Source organism: Eutrigla gurnardus, assembly GCF_963514095.1.
Source record: "Eutrigla gurnardus genome assembly, chromosome: 17".
Taxonomy (NCBI): Eukaryota; Metazoa; Chordata; class Actinopteri; order Perciformes; family Triglidae; genus Eutrigla; species Eutrigla gurnardus.
In genome coordinates, this window is record NC_139928.1 from 22856871 (window position 1) to 22869323 (window position 12453).

General features: G+C 40.1%; 1 long non-coding RNA gene across 1 annotated transcript; it reads right to left on the reverse strand.

Annotated features, from left to right (window-relative positions):
- Nucleotides 1–3467: 3467 nt before the first annotated feature.
- On the reverse strand, nucleotides 3468–12168 carry LOC311027966. The gene is made up of 4 exons (XR_014598669.1): nucleotides 11919–12168; nucleotides 9324–9480; nucleotides 8921–9015; nucleotides 3468–4113 (listed from the first exon to the last, which is right to left on the reverse strand). It is a non-coding gene; the product is annotated as an uncharacterized lncRNA (long non-coding RNA).
- Nucleotides 12169–12453: the final 285 nt, after the last annotated feature.

Sequence of the window (12453 nt, forward strand, 5' to 3'; positions counted from 1 at the left end):
AAATCGATCCATTCGCATTAGCAAAGCTGAAAGCTTCTCCAAGATGTGTACCACGTTGTGGTTCATTACCACAGTCAGAGTGTTGACAGCTTTGTCCAAGATGTTATCCATGTTGTGGTTTATAGCCACAGTCTGAGCACTAGCGGCTCCACTCACTCCATCAATCATGCCGGGCGGCTTCACTGGGCTTTGGACTGCTGACACCTTCTTCCGAATTGTCCAATACACCAGGGCAGTCCTAATCCAATCAGCAAAAAGCCTGTTATCATGGTTCCAGCTATGTACAAATGACCCTCCACTGCTCCCAACAGTCGATGGTGTAACCAGTGGCGAACGTCCTGTCAGGGCAGGCAGGTTCCCCCGAATCCGAGCTTCTCGTCGAGGAGATTCTGTCAATTGCATCGAGGGACCAGTTGACCAATTCCATGATTTAGATTGGGAGAAAGATGCAGACAGAGGCTCCCAAAGTATGAGAAAAGCCAAGACAAGCAAGCAGGGAAGATAAGTGAGTGGGAGAGAGAGATGCGTCCGCCTTCGTTGAGAGCAGTTAATTTTGTTTTTATCCATGTTTGTTATGAATATTATGTTGCTGCACATCACCTCTTCTGTAACACACATGTTCTAATATCACATCCATGTTCTGGACCTCCTAAGCTTCCGTAGCCTCTCCTGCCCCTCACACTGCCTTTTTGCTTTGCTGAAGGCAAGTTGTGTTGACAAATTCCTTTCTACTTCCCATTTTTGCATCTCCTTGTCTCCTCGCTCACCCAGCTTGTGACCTGGGAATTGATCTCAGTGCTTCATCTTGAAGGACAAAATGATTTTCTAAAATATAACACGCTGAGTGAAGATGGAGGAGCTATAAGCCAGGAAACACCAGTATATCCTGGTAATGCCAGGCATTCGGCCTTTCTCATAATTTCCCAGTTTGTACATCCTCAATTCCTTCAAAGAATGACCATGTGTCAATAAATAACCATTGAAACAAAGATACATTTGGTTTCCTCTAATAAACACCCTTCAGTGGACCTGGCTTCAGTTACCACCAAGTCATAACACCACCTGTTTTTTTTACCATCATCACGGCACCTTCATCACTGTATCATCATCGTTCACCCTCACACCTGCAGCTCCTTCTGTTCTAACTCTGCCGTCGGCTTCTTAACAGCTCTGACTGACTCACATCATCATGAAGTCGGCTGTTTGATCTAAAGAACGATTCAACCAATGGGTTTTATTTTGTTTTCTCTCCGAGCAAGTCAATGCTGTGAAATAGTTCCTTGAGTTGTCTCTTTCCATACCATACCCACATTTGTTACATATAAAAATATATTTCATAAGATTGCAGGCTTTTTTTGGAGGTTTCCCAGAAGTAAGTGGTATGAATACTACTTCAGTGTTTTATAATAACTGGGTGCAGCAGCGCAGCTGCCTCACTAGCTTAGTGTTACTCAACACAGAAAATCAGAAAATAGAAGTCTTCAATCCAAAGTTCTTCTTTTGTCTGTTTACTTATGAGCTGCAAAACATACAGTGTACAAAACACTTAGGATCTTTACTTTTCTGGATAAATTAACTGAAATTAAGTGTAGGTAAAAAGACTGGATTGCTCCGAGGTCCAGTGGCTTCTGGATGCTTCACGGGTTTCTTCACATTTATACCAAATCTAACAGCCAATCAAATTATGTTATTTTATCACTGGTCAACTATTGTATTCTAATCTCAACATAACAAATGCAACACAGGATTTCTTAATTCTAGAAAATAATATATAACTTAAATTATTTCAATAACAAATAAATTACAATTTTCATACAAATGGCTTCAACGTATTAAATATTTTTGGAAAATGTTTTTTTTATTATTATTTTATCACATAATGTAAGTAAACATCCTGGTCCACACTCCAGAACACCTGGTGGCGGTAATGCGACGATTCGTTGTTTGCTTCCCGCTAATAATCCCGACGACGAAGTTCCAGAGGACCCGGATGTAGTACTCTTTTAGCAACATGGCGCCCGGCCTTATTGGAACCAGCAGCGCGTCTTCGTGGTGTTGAGAAAGTGTCTGTTAGCTTCACCAGTACTGATCCATCAGAGTCTCTGTGTGTCTGGATGAACCCGTCTGGATGGACTTTGTACTCTTCACCTTTTATTCTGAAGGTTTGACCTCTGACTCATCTCCCGGTAGCATACGAAGCTAGTTAGCTTAGCATGCTAGCTGGAGACGGTTTTAACGGAGTTTGTGGAGAAAATGAGTAAAGTCCAAATGCTGAGAGCGTTGGTGGAGCAGCGACTAGCTGCGGCTGCTGCAGAGATATTTGGGCTGTTTGAAGGAACGATAGCAGAGTACGAGGAGGAACTTTCTCGTTCTAAAGAGGAGAACGAGCGACAGCGGAGACTCTTAGACGCTGTTTTCCTCCCGGAAGTCCGGATTCACAGAGCAGGTTCGTTCATCAACACATCAGTGTTTCTCAGCGTCTACATGACGTCAAGTGTTTCAACATTAAATCTTCCCAACAGGAGGTAGCTACACTGTAAACCCCAATCCGCTAACTGAACTTAAAATTTTATTGGAAACCCCTTGCACTAAATAATTTTAAGTCAGTGCAATACAGTAACATGAAAGTTTTGAGTACACCAGACACAAAAAAAAAGTGTCAGATGACCCTTATCTGACTGGAAATGCATGTCAGTTCAACACAACTTTTTTGATCACACAAAATAATAATTTGTGTTCAATAAACATTTAAATCTATGTCATATTGACATAAAATGAACAGGTTGTTGAATGTTTATTTTTATGTTTATTAAACACAAACAAAATTACGTGTCATAACATAATCATTTTATGTACAAACAACGATTAGATATTGTAATTTTAAAGTCAAATTAACGTTAACATTTTAATTATTGTACTTAATCTCAATGCGCTCATTCTACTCAAATATTTTTTGGAAACCCCTTGCACACAAAACTTTAGAGTACGCATGACATAAAATAAATGTGTCACATGATCCTCATCTGACTGGAAATTTATGTCGGTTGAACACAGTATTTTCAACCAAATGATAAAATAATTTGTGTTTTAATAAAATTGAATTATGTGTCATATTGAGTTGGAATATCTAGTATACATAACACAAAGTTGAGTTGTTTAATCTATATATTAATGGTTTTTCAACATAAACACAATGATGTGACTAAACTTAATTATTTTGTGTACAATGAATTAATATGTATTAAAGTTTTATAGTCAACTTAACAAAGTTATTCATTTTCCAATCAGTATTTTTTTTAGTGCAATGAACCAACATATTTGATAATATGTTGACATGTTATTAACTGGACATTTGAACTATATATTTCATGTTGTTTAAACTTATACATTTTTCTTTTACAAAACGTCTTTCATTGTGTAAAAATATTTAGTTTTTAAACACAATTAAGAAAGTGTTCTAAGCACAAAAATATTGCATCAAAATATTGAATTTGTCTTGCTAAATGTGCTCTAAAAATGAAGTTAACCTCACACATTTTGTTACATTTACATATAGAATCTTTTCTCTCCTATTTACCCATACTTTCTTACTGATGTTAACTGATAATACTAATACTGATATACTTAATCATTTTTTACACCATTACTGTAAAAACTCAAATAGATTTTTGAAACGCCTTGCACTCAATAAAAAGATAGGTAGCATCAACACATTTCTCTACTATGAAAAATCCTACTCCAAACTCCCATTTTCACTGCTTATACAAAATACAAGGTAATAAACAATCTGGACATAATGGTCTCACGTATATCTTTTTATTTTACAAACCGTAAACTCCAACATGACACTGCAACCAAACATGTAAGTCACAATCAGGAATTACTCAAAAGTAAATGTCGTGCCTTATGGGTACGCAGCCTGGAGGACATATAGCATAGCCATACAAATATAGGAGTGCATCAGGCCAGCAGCAAGTGCAACAAGACAACCTGATCCTGGAGGAAGACTCGACTCCACGGGGATGGAAGGGCACCAGGATTACATCCTCAGTCAGCAACGATGGACACGACCACAGCAGATCCCTCAATGGTCAGATCTTGGACTGCACTCTCCTTGAAAATAGGCCCAAAAACATAAAATTACAATTTAAATAATCTCAGTTTTTTATTGACATGCCATCTGTTTCTTTTTTGTGTATTTTATTATCTCACAAGTCTATCACAGAATAAAGAACATACTAAAGCTCCTCCGATAATGCACAAATTCATTCATTTCATCTTCACATGCGTAGAGGTTCACAAAAACAAGCTGCATTATGCAGGTTTAGTTTTTATTTGATTTATTAATGTATTTAGCTACACCAATGACTGTGCTATGTGTTCATATTGTAACAATGGACTTACACATACTAGGTTCCATTACATTAATAGTTTTTTCCCCATATGTAAGGCCCCATATGTTAGGAAGAGATGTAGTTGAAAGGAAAATTGGATGGTGGAAGACAAAGATTATGTTTTCAATGCAGATATGCCCCACCAAGCATATGCAACGTCATGGCTGTGTGCAATAAATGCAAATGTAGCACTATTATAAATATTACAAAGCAACGTGATTGGATAGGCTTGACTTGGAAGCATCTGAGTCAAATAATCAATTTTAATTGTATGTACATTTATTTTTACCATGACGAGCTATCCTGATTCAAAATTAGACACATATTAGTCAAAATTGAGTGAACTTTGTGGACTCAAATTCGTCTTTTTTGGGGGAAATATCACCAGCATAACTAGGGCAGTTGGAATTAAATTCGGGAATCGAATATAATTTGAATAGTAAAAAAATCAATACTAATTGAATGCTGAAATTAATATTCGTATGTGTGTTTTTTTTTAGTTTTTATAAACGTCTAACATCAGCAAATCGCGTCCTCCTCGCATTGGACTACCTGCAGAAATGAAGGCTTTTGTCACATGAATGATTCACAATTAAGTTTTCTGAATCACAATCTCAGTATCAAAAATAGCCGACAGTAGCGCACACACATGGAGATAACCACACGGCAGCACTCGGTGAAATGAAACAAAGATATGGGCGGAGCTCTAGAAGTGATGACGTCATGACAAAGATGCATTCATGCTGCTTACTGCTAGCTAGATCGACCCGCGTCTCCATATGCTTACTCATCTGGAACAAGACCGACAGCTGGATGTACGTGAGAAAGTGAAAGTAGAGCTGACGGTGAGACGAGGAGGGCGTAGCCATGGCAACGGGGCAACAAGCCCTCCAACTCATACGACCAAATAGGTCGTGTGTCACGTCCTCAAATACGACCTCTGGGAGCGTATTGCGGAGATTCTTCCGCAACGATAGTAGTGGTTAAGGTTAGGGTTAGGTCGACGTGTGGAGGGGGTCTCTGCCGATGATTGACGAGGGGCAATCGTCCGCGCACGCGCGGGGGGAGGGGGGGGGGGGGGGGGGGGGTAGGTTTAGGTCGACGTGTGGGGGGGGTCTCTGCCGATGATTGACGGGGGGCGATCGGCTGCGCACGCGCGGGGGGGGGGGTAGGTTTAGGTCGACGTGTGGGGGGGGGTCTCTGCCGATGATTGACGGGGGGCGATCGTCCGCGCGCACGCGCGGGGGGGGGGGTAGGTTTAGGTCGACGTGTGGGGGGGGTCTCTGCCGATGATTGACGGGGGGCGATCGTCTGAGACACCGGAGTGTCGATATTTACTTGACCGCTAGAGGGCGCGCTATTTTGAAACGTAACATATGGTCGTAATTCGGTGCTTGACACACGACCTAAGTGGTCGTTTTCTCGAGGAGGACAGTCTGCAACGGGGACACAGCGTCCCCAGGAGAACGGCAATGTGGTTGTTTTACTTTCTTAATTATTACTTATCTAGAAAGTAGGGCTGTACGGTATGGACTAAAATTGATATCACGGTATGATTTGAGGCATAGACGGTAACGGTATTATATCGCGGTATTTTAATTTTATCTTTTAGTTTCTATGTGTTTCCCCTAGAATTTTTTTCAGGCCCGGTGGTACCCACCGAAAAAACCCTAAACAGACAAGACGCGTGGGATGGTGTATTGGTGCAGTTGGATTAAGTCAGGTGGCACAGCAAGCAGTCTGCAATTCTGCAATTATTATATTTGCATTCCACATTTTTGTTCAACCAGAGAGTATTCAAGGTTTTCAAGGATTCAAGGAGAGAGTGACTTATTAAGGTGCCGGTTGATGGAAATGATCCAAAATTAGGGGCCGGAAAAATATGGCTGGAAAATGAGGAGCATCACATTTTTTTTAGAATTTATTTATTTAAAACAGGGACAATGCACAAAAAAAACATTAATCTTGTAAAACAAGAAGAGATGTTTTGAGCCAGGTTATAGCAGCAATTGCTAATTTCCGCCTGTAGTCCCTGGGCAGGACATTAATAGCTACAGATACTTTTATACGTTATAAAACACTAAAACGACATATGAGTGCATATATTGTCTTATTTTATCAAGTAAAATATAAGTTATAGGTTTACTCAACAGCCTAATAGTTCATAGAAATTCAGGTAGAAATAGGTTAACTCAGAGTTCCACAGCTTATCAAAAAACAATCCTTATTTTATTAGGCTGCCTATGGCTTGATGTTGTTTTTAAGGAGCGCCGTCTCTGCATATATTTCTCGACAACACTCGACCTGCATCAGCGAATGTGCGCACGAGCGGATCTGTGCGAGCAGGCAGCGCGAGGAAAGTGGATTTTGGACGGAGACACAGCGGCATTTTTCTTATAAATGCACCGGTCCGGTACCGGTCCGGTTCCGCTCACACCACGAGTCTGAAGAGTGCAACAGCTTATCAAAATACAGTGTCAACTTTCCGTGTTTTCAAAGTAGAAAGCGGCATCGTGGTGGTTTAACGAGGCGGAACGGCATCAGAACAATATCAAGCGCATAAAGTACGCGAAGAAGAACGTAGCGGGAGCGCGCGGCGAGGATTGTTGCGGCCGCGCGTCTTGCGGAGCAAGTCGGCTGTGCTGCGCGGAGGTGCTCCTAATGTAAATGATTATTGATTTATGAATGAATTGATAGGTGGCTTATTTTTGGCGTATTGATTTTTTTTTTGGCCTGTACAATGGTAGGGGAAACACTGTGATGGAAAAGGTTTGTGGTATTACCGCCGTTTGCCACCACTGTTTTCTTGCACAATTTGCAGTAGACAGTTTTCTGCTCGGTGTCTGACACTTTAAAACCAAACCATGTCCAGATAATGGAATGTGCACCCTTCTTTTTCACCAACTGCTCCTCTTCCTCGCGTGCTGCGCTTTCAGCCATATCTCCGTCTGTTAAGCCACTGCCGCTCTTTCGTGCATGTTGTACACATGGACATGTTTGTAAACAGTGTGATGCTTACGCGGGCTGCCTGGACGCATTGCGGTGAAGTCTGTTATGTCTGTTATGTCTGTTATGTCTGTCGCAAAAGACGAGCGCTTTTGCGCTCGTCAAAATAAAAGGGGGAAAAAAGAAAGTGTTCATCTACTGGTCACACCGGTCCCGCGGTAACCGGGTACACCCCTACTAGAAAGCTGTCAGCTGTTGGTAATTCAACATATTTATTGGTAATGTTTTTGGAACGCCCTCTAGTGGACAGGAAGTAAAATGGCATTGGCAACGAATAAGCCTGTGTAGTGTAGTTATAATAATAATAGGCTGAATTTGAGAATTACAAATTTGAAAATGATTTGAATATTGAGAAAAATATGGAATGAAATTCGAATAGGATTATAGAGGCAATTTGACAGCTCTTATCACAACCTATTTTCCACCCTATGTTCCAAAACATAGGTACGATAAACAGCCTACTTTTTTACTGACCAATGTCATGTCTTTCCGACAGATTGTCGCCAGGAGGCGGGTAGTTTAGCTTTGAATTTTGGACAGAACCAGGCTAGCTGTTTCCTTCTATGCTCTTGATATCAATCAACTAATCTAATTCTCAAGAAAGCAAATGAGTGCAATTCCCGAAATATATTCCTTTAAATGATAATGAAAGCTGTCATGTAGACATGACGGTGTGACTGAAGAATCGGTTCTTTGATTCGAGGTAAGTCACTGAGGCGTGGAATCGGGTGTCGACTGCAAATTAGTAGATTCTTATTCAAATATAGTTTTCCTTTTGTCATCTGTCCCAGTGGCCGCAAATGATTACGGGCTTGGCAGCAGGAAGCCCGTTTTGTTCTATGGTGTTTAACATGAGTCTCCTGGTTCAATAGCATCTCTACCGGCTACATAGAACTGCAAACCAAAGTAACAACCGGTCGCATGAACCGCCGCTCACGACTCACTCACTTGTCGACCGAGAGCCGCGAAATCAGACCGAAACAACAACCAGTCGCATGAACTACCACTACTTGGTACTCCTTGACGACCCAGTGCTGCGGTGACTCAGACCATAATAAGAACCGGTCCCATCTATGATATTGCGAAGTTTTAATGCAGTAAATGAAGCGGCGAATGTTTCTTTGTAATACATAAGTCAACTTTATATGTATAGCACATTTGAAAACAACAGGAGTTTTACCAAAGGGACTTTTAAACTGCTATGAAGGTAAGATTTGGACTGTTGGTGGCAGTTGGGATGATTTTATTCCAGGTTTAAGTGCAGGGTGTAGTTTGTTAATGTAGTGATAGATATGAGAGACAGAGCAAACAACACTGACTGACTTGATCTGAGACTTGGTGCAGTGCTTTCTGATGCATTAAAGGGGTTAGGAACATCCTTTCCGAGATCATTTATTTATCAGACATACCAATATGACTTAAATTGGGTCAGCTGTGAAAATCATTATGTTGCTTTTGGTACATTTTCAATTAAATGCCCAGCCTACTACAGCTTGCCCATAAAGAATATACCAACCCACCTTGCAGTTGTAGAACAGCTGTATGTCGTCTTCTTGTCGCAGCACTGAGGACACCAGAGAACTGCAATCCAGTCAACATTGATGTCTTGTGTTTGCTGTAGTTACACATAAGAGAAAAAGAGAACAAAACGCTAAAATACCAATCATATATATTTACACCTTTCTGAAGACAAATACATTTTAAATATACAGTTTATATGACACACTGAATTAATGCGGCTGTAACCTACTAAATGTGACACACAAAGTTGACACAAGTTTTTACACAAGCATCCAGATCCAAAAATTGATGGTCCTTATTCAAAATTATAAAGCTGATAAGCTAACTTATGACATAAATGAATGTTTAACTTGGAAAGGGTTATTTCAGTTGATAATGAAACATTACATTTCTATAATTTACCTGAGAGTATGACTTTAAGATGAAGAGATCTTCGAGGCCCTTCAACCAGATTTTCCCTCCATCTGGCTACAGCCAAACGATCTGTGTGTTGATCCAATGCAGCATACAGTACAACTCTCAGCCGCTGGTTGCTGAAGCTTTGGCATTCTGCATAAACCTGAAAAACACAAAGTGACCTCACTCAGCATCAAAATCATCCCATTAATTATATCTACTACATTCCATAGGTCAACATACATATATAACTTCATAACAACCATATATATATATATATATATATATATATATATAAATAAAAAATATTTTTGTGGAGTCATTAATGTATAAATCCCGAAATAGGCCTATATTTGTGAATCCTTCTGTGTGCATTTATTAATATCAGTTCAGTTCAGTTTTATTCATATCCTGAGGGAAATTGGATTTGCAGCAAGCATTACAGACACAAGACAAAAAAACAGCATCCAAGACATCAACATGTCACCAGGCACACCATAGTGCAGTAATACATTAAAAACAGTACGAGTAATAGAAACATACTACTAATTTATTACTGTTGATAATAATAGTAATAATAATAACAATACATAATACATAATGCATAATGCTCTGCGCAAGTAAGAATGCAAGCAGTCTACACAATGCATTAAAGTGCATAGTGCTGCAAGAATTGGAAATAAAAATAAAATAAGATAAACAACACTTAATACCCAAGTGCATTTAAGTGCAGAGGCCTGAGAGAATAACCAAGCCTAGCCCAAGAGATTAAGCCTGTCTATGGCAGCAGGGATAAAGGAGACCCTGGCACGCCGCGTTCTGGTCTTAGGCATCCTAAAACGGCGTCCAGATGGAAGGAGGTCAAACTCCTTATAAAGTGGGTGGTCAGGACAGTCGATAATAAGTTTAGCTTTAGTCCATATTCGCTTGAGATATATGTCCTGAAGCTGGGCTTGCTGCACCCCGATCACCTTGCTTGCAACTTTGGTAAGCCTTGCTAGCCTGTTTTTGTTGGACAGGGTGAGGAATCCAAACCAGGCCACACAGCAATAAGTAAGAACAGACTCGATAAAACATTGATAGAATAAGGTCATTAAGATATTACAGACTTTGAATGAATTAAATTTTCTTAAAAAGAACAGGCGCTGCTGAACCTTTTTACATACTACATCTGTATTTGCTTCAAAACTCAGCTTATTGTCGATGAGAGTCCCTAAATATTTATATTCTGATACAATCTCAACCTCTTTGTCCTGAATGATTGTCCGAGGAGTGATAGGTTGGGATTTTCGGAAATCAATAAGCATGTCTTTTGTTTTTAGCACATTGATTGACAAGAAGAAATCATTGCACCATGTTATAAAATCATCTACCACAGTACCATGCTCAGTTTCACTGTCCTTTAAAAGACTTATTATGACAGAGTCATCAGCGAACTTCAGAATATGCCTGTTCTCATATGTACTCCTACAGCAGTTTGTGTACAGAATAAAAAGCAGTGAGGACAGGACACAGCCCTGTGGGGAACCCGTTGAAGACAATAACTTAGATGATAACACACCATTGACTCTCACACATTGTGATCGATCTAACAAAAAGTCCAGTAACCAGCCAACAAGATTTGGGTTCAGATTAAAATGCAAAGTAAGTTTCTCTGCAAGAAGATAGGGCTGGATGGTATTGAATGCCGACGAGAAGTCGACAAACAAAAGACTTGCATGTGTCTTAGGGGCCTCCAGATGTTTAACTAAGACATTTATTAAAAACAGAGTTGCATCTTCCACGCCCCTACCTGCCTGATAGGCAAACTGCAGAGGATCTAGGAGGCCATTGACCTGCTTCAATACTTCCTTCGTAACTAGCTTTTCAAAGACCTTCATCACCAAAGAGGTGAGGGCTATTGGTCGGAAGTCATTTAAGACTTTGGGGCTTTTTATTTTAGCCACGGGGACAATAGTTGCATGTTTCCACACCTTAGGAACGGTCTGCAGCTGGAGAGACTGAGTGAAAATTACTTTTAAAATTCCACTAAGTTGCGAGGCACAGGACTTGAGCACTCTGCCACTAATATTGTCTGGCCCCGGGCTCTTATTTACTTTAGTCTGTTTAAGAAGGTTGGTGACATAGGACAGGTCAATGTCAGGGGCAGAAGTGTCTCTGACAAGCTCTCTCATGTTACTTATTTTATCATTAAAAACATCTACATTAAATCTCAAATAAAATGTATTTAGCTCGTCTGCAAGCTGCATGTTGGAAGTAAAGCCATTCAAAGAGTGAGTAATATGGACACTGACCTGACTAACGTGTCTTAAGCTAACTCCGTACACGGAACAGCGTATTTCCATCACTCAACCCACTACCTCCGTTGTGCAGCATTTCTCACAGCTACAGGTCTAACGTTGCTACTCAAACGTCGGTCTCGTTAACGTTAAATACAATGCTGTAAGGAGTCAGCACAGTAAGCAACTAGCTATCAACTTCTGACAACACGTTAGACATAAGTCGTTTGGCACAATGTCAAATTAACGTGAGTTTGTGGTCAACAAAGTAAGTTTAGTCACACAGAGTAATCACTTCAATACATAAGTATTGTACACTTACCATTTATGAGCGAGTGTCTCTGGCGGACTCCAGTCTGCAACACCAGTCGGAGACGGAGTCAGGCGGTGAAATGTCAGCAGCCGTTAACGATCGAGTTCTGCTGGCTCTGATTGGCTGGCAGGCGCATGATCAGCGCATGGGCCAAAGCCTCCTCGTTACCTATTGGTCCACGCCTGAACTTGAATTTTAAAAGAATGCGCGCCTTTCCTTACAGAAAATAACCTACAACATGCATATTAGGCATACAATAAATGACATGAACATTTGTATCTGTTTTTTTTTATATTTATTTGGTGAGATACACTCAGGTTAATTTAGATAGTGTATATATGTATGTATGTACAGTGGTGTGAAAAAGTATTTGCCCCCTTCCTGCTTTCTTCTTTTTTTGCATGTTTGTCACACTTAAATGTTTCAGATCATCAAACAAATTTTAATATAAGTCAAGGATAACTCAAGTAAACACAAAATGCAGTTTTTAAATGAAGGTTTGTATTATAAAGGGAGAAAAAAATACAAACCTACATGGCCCTGT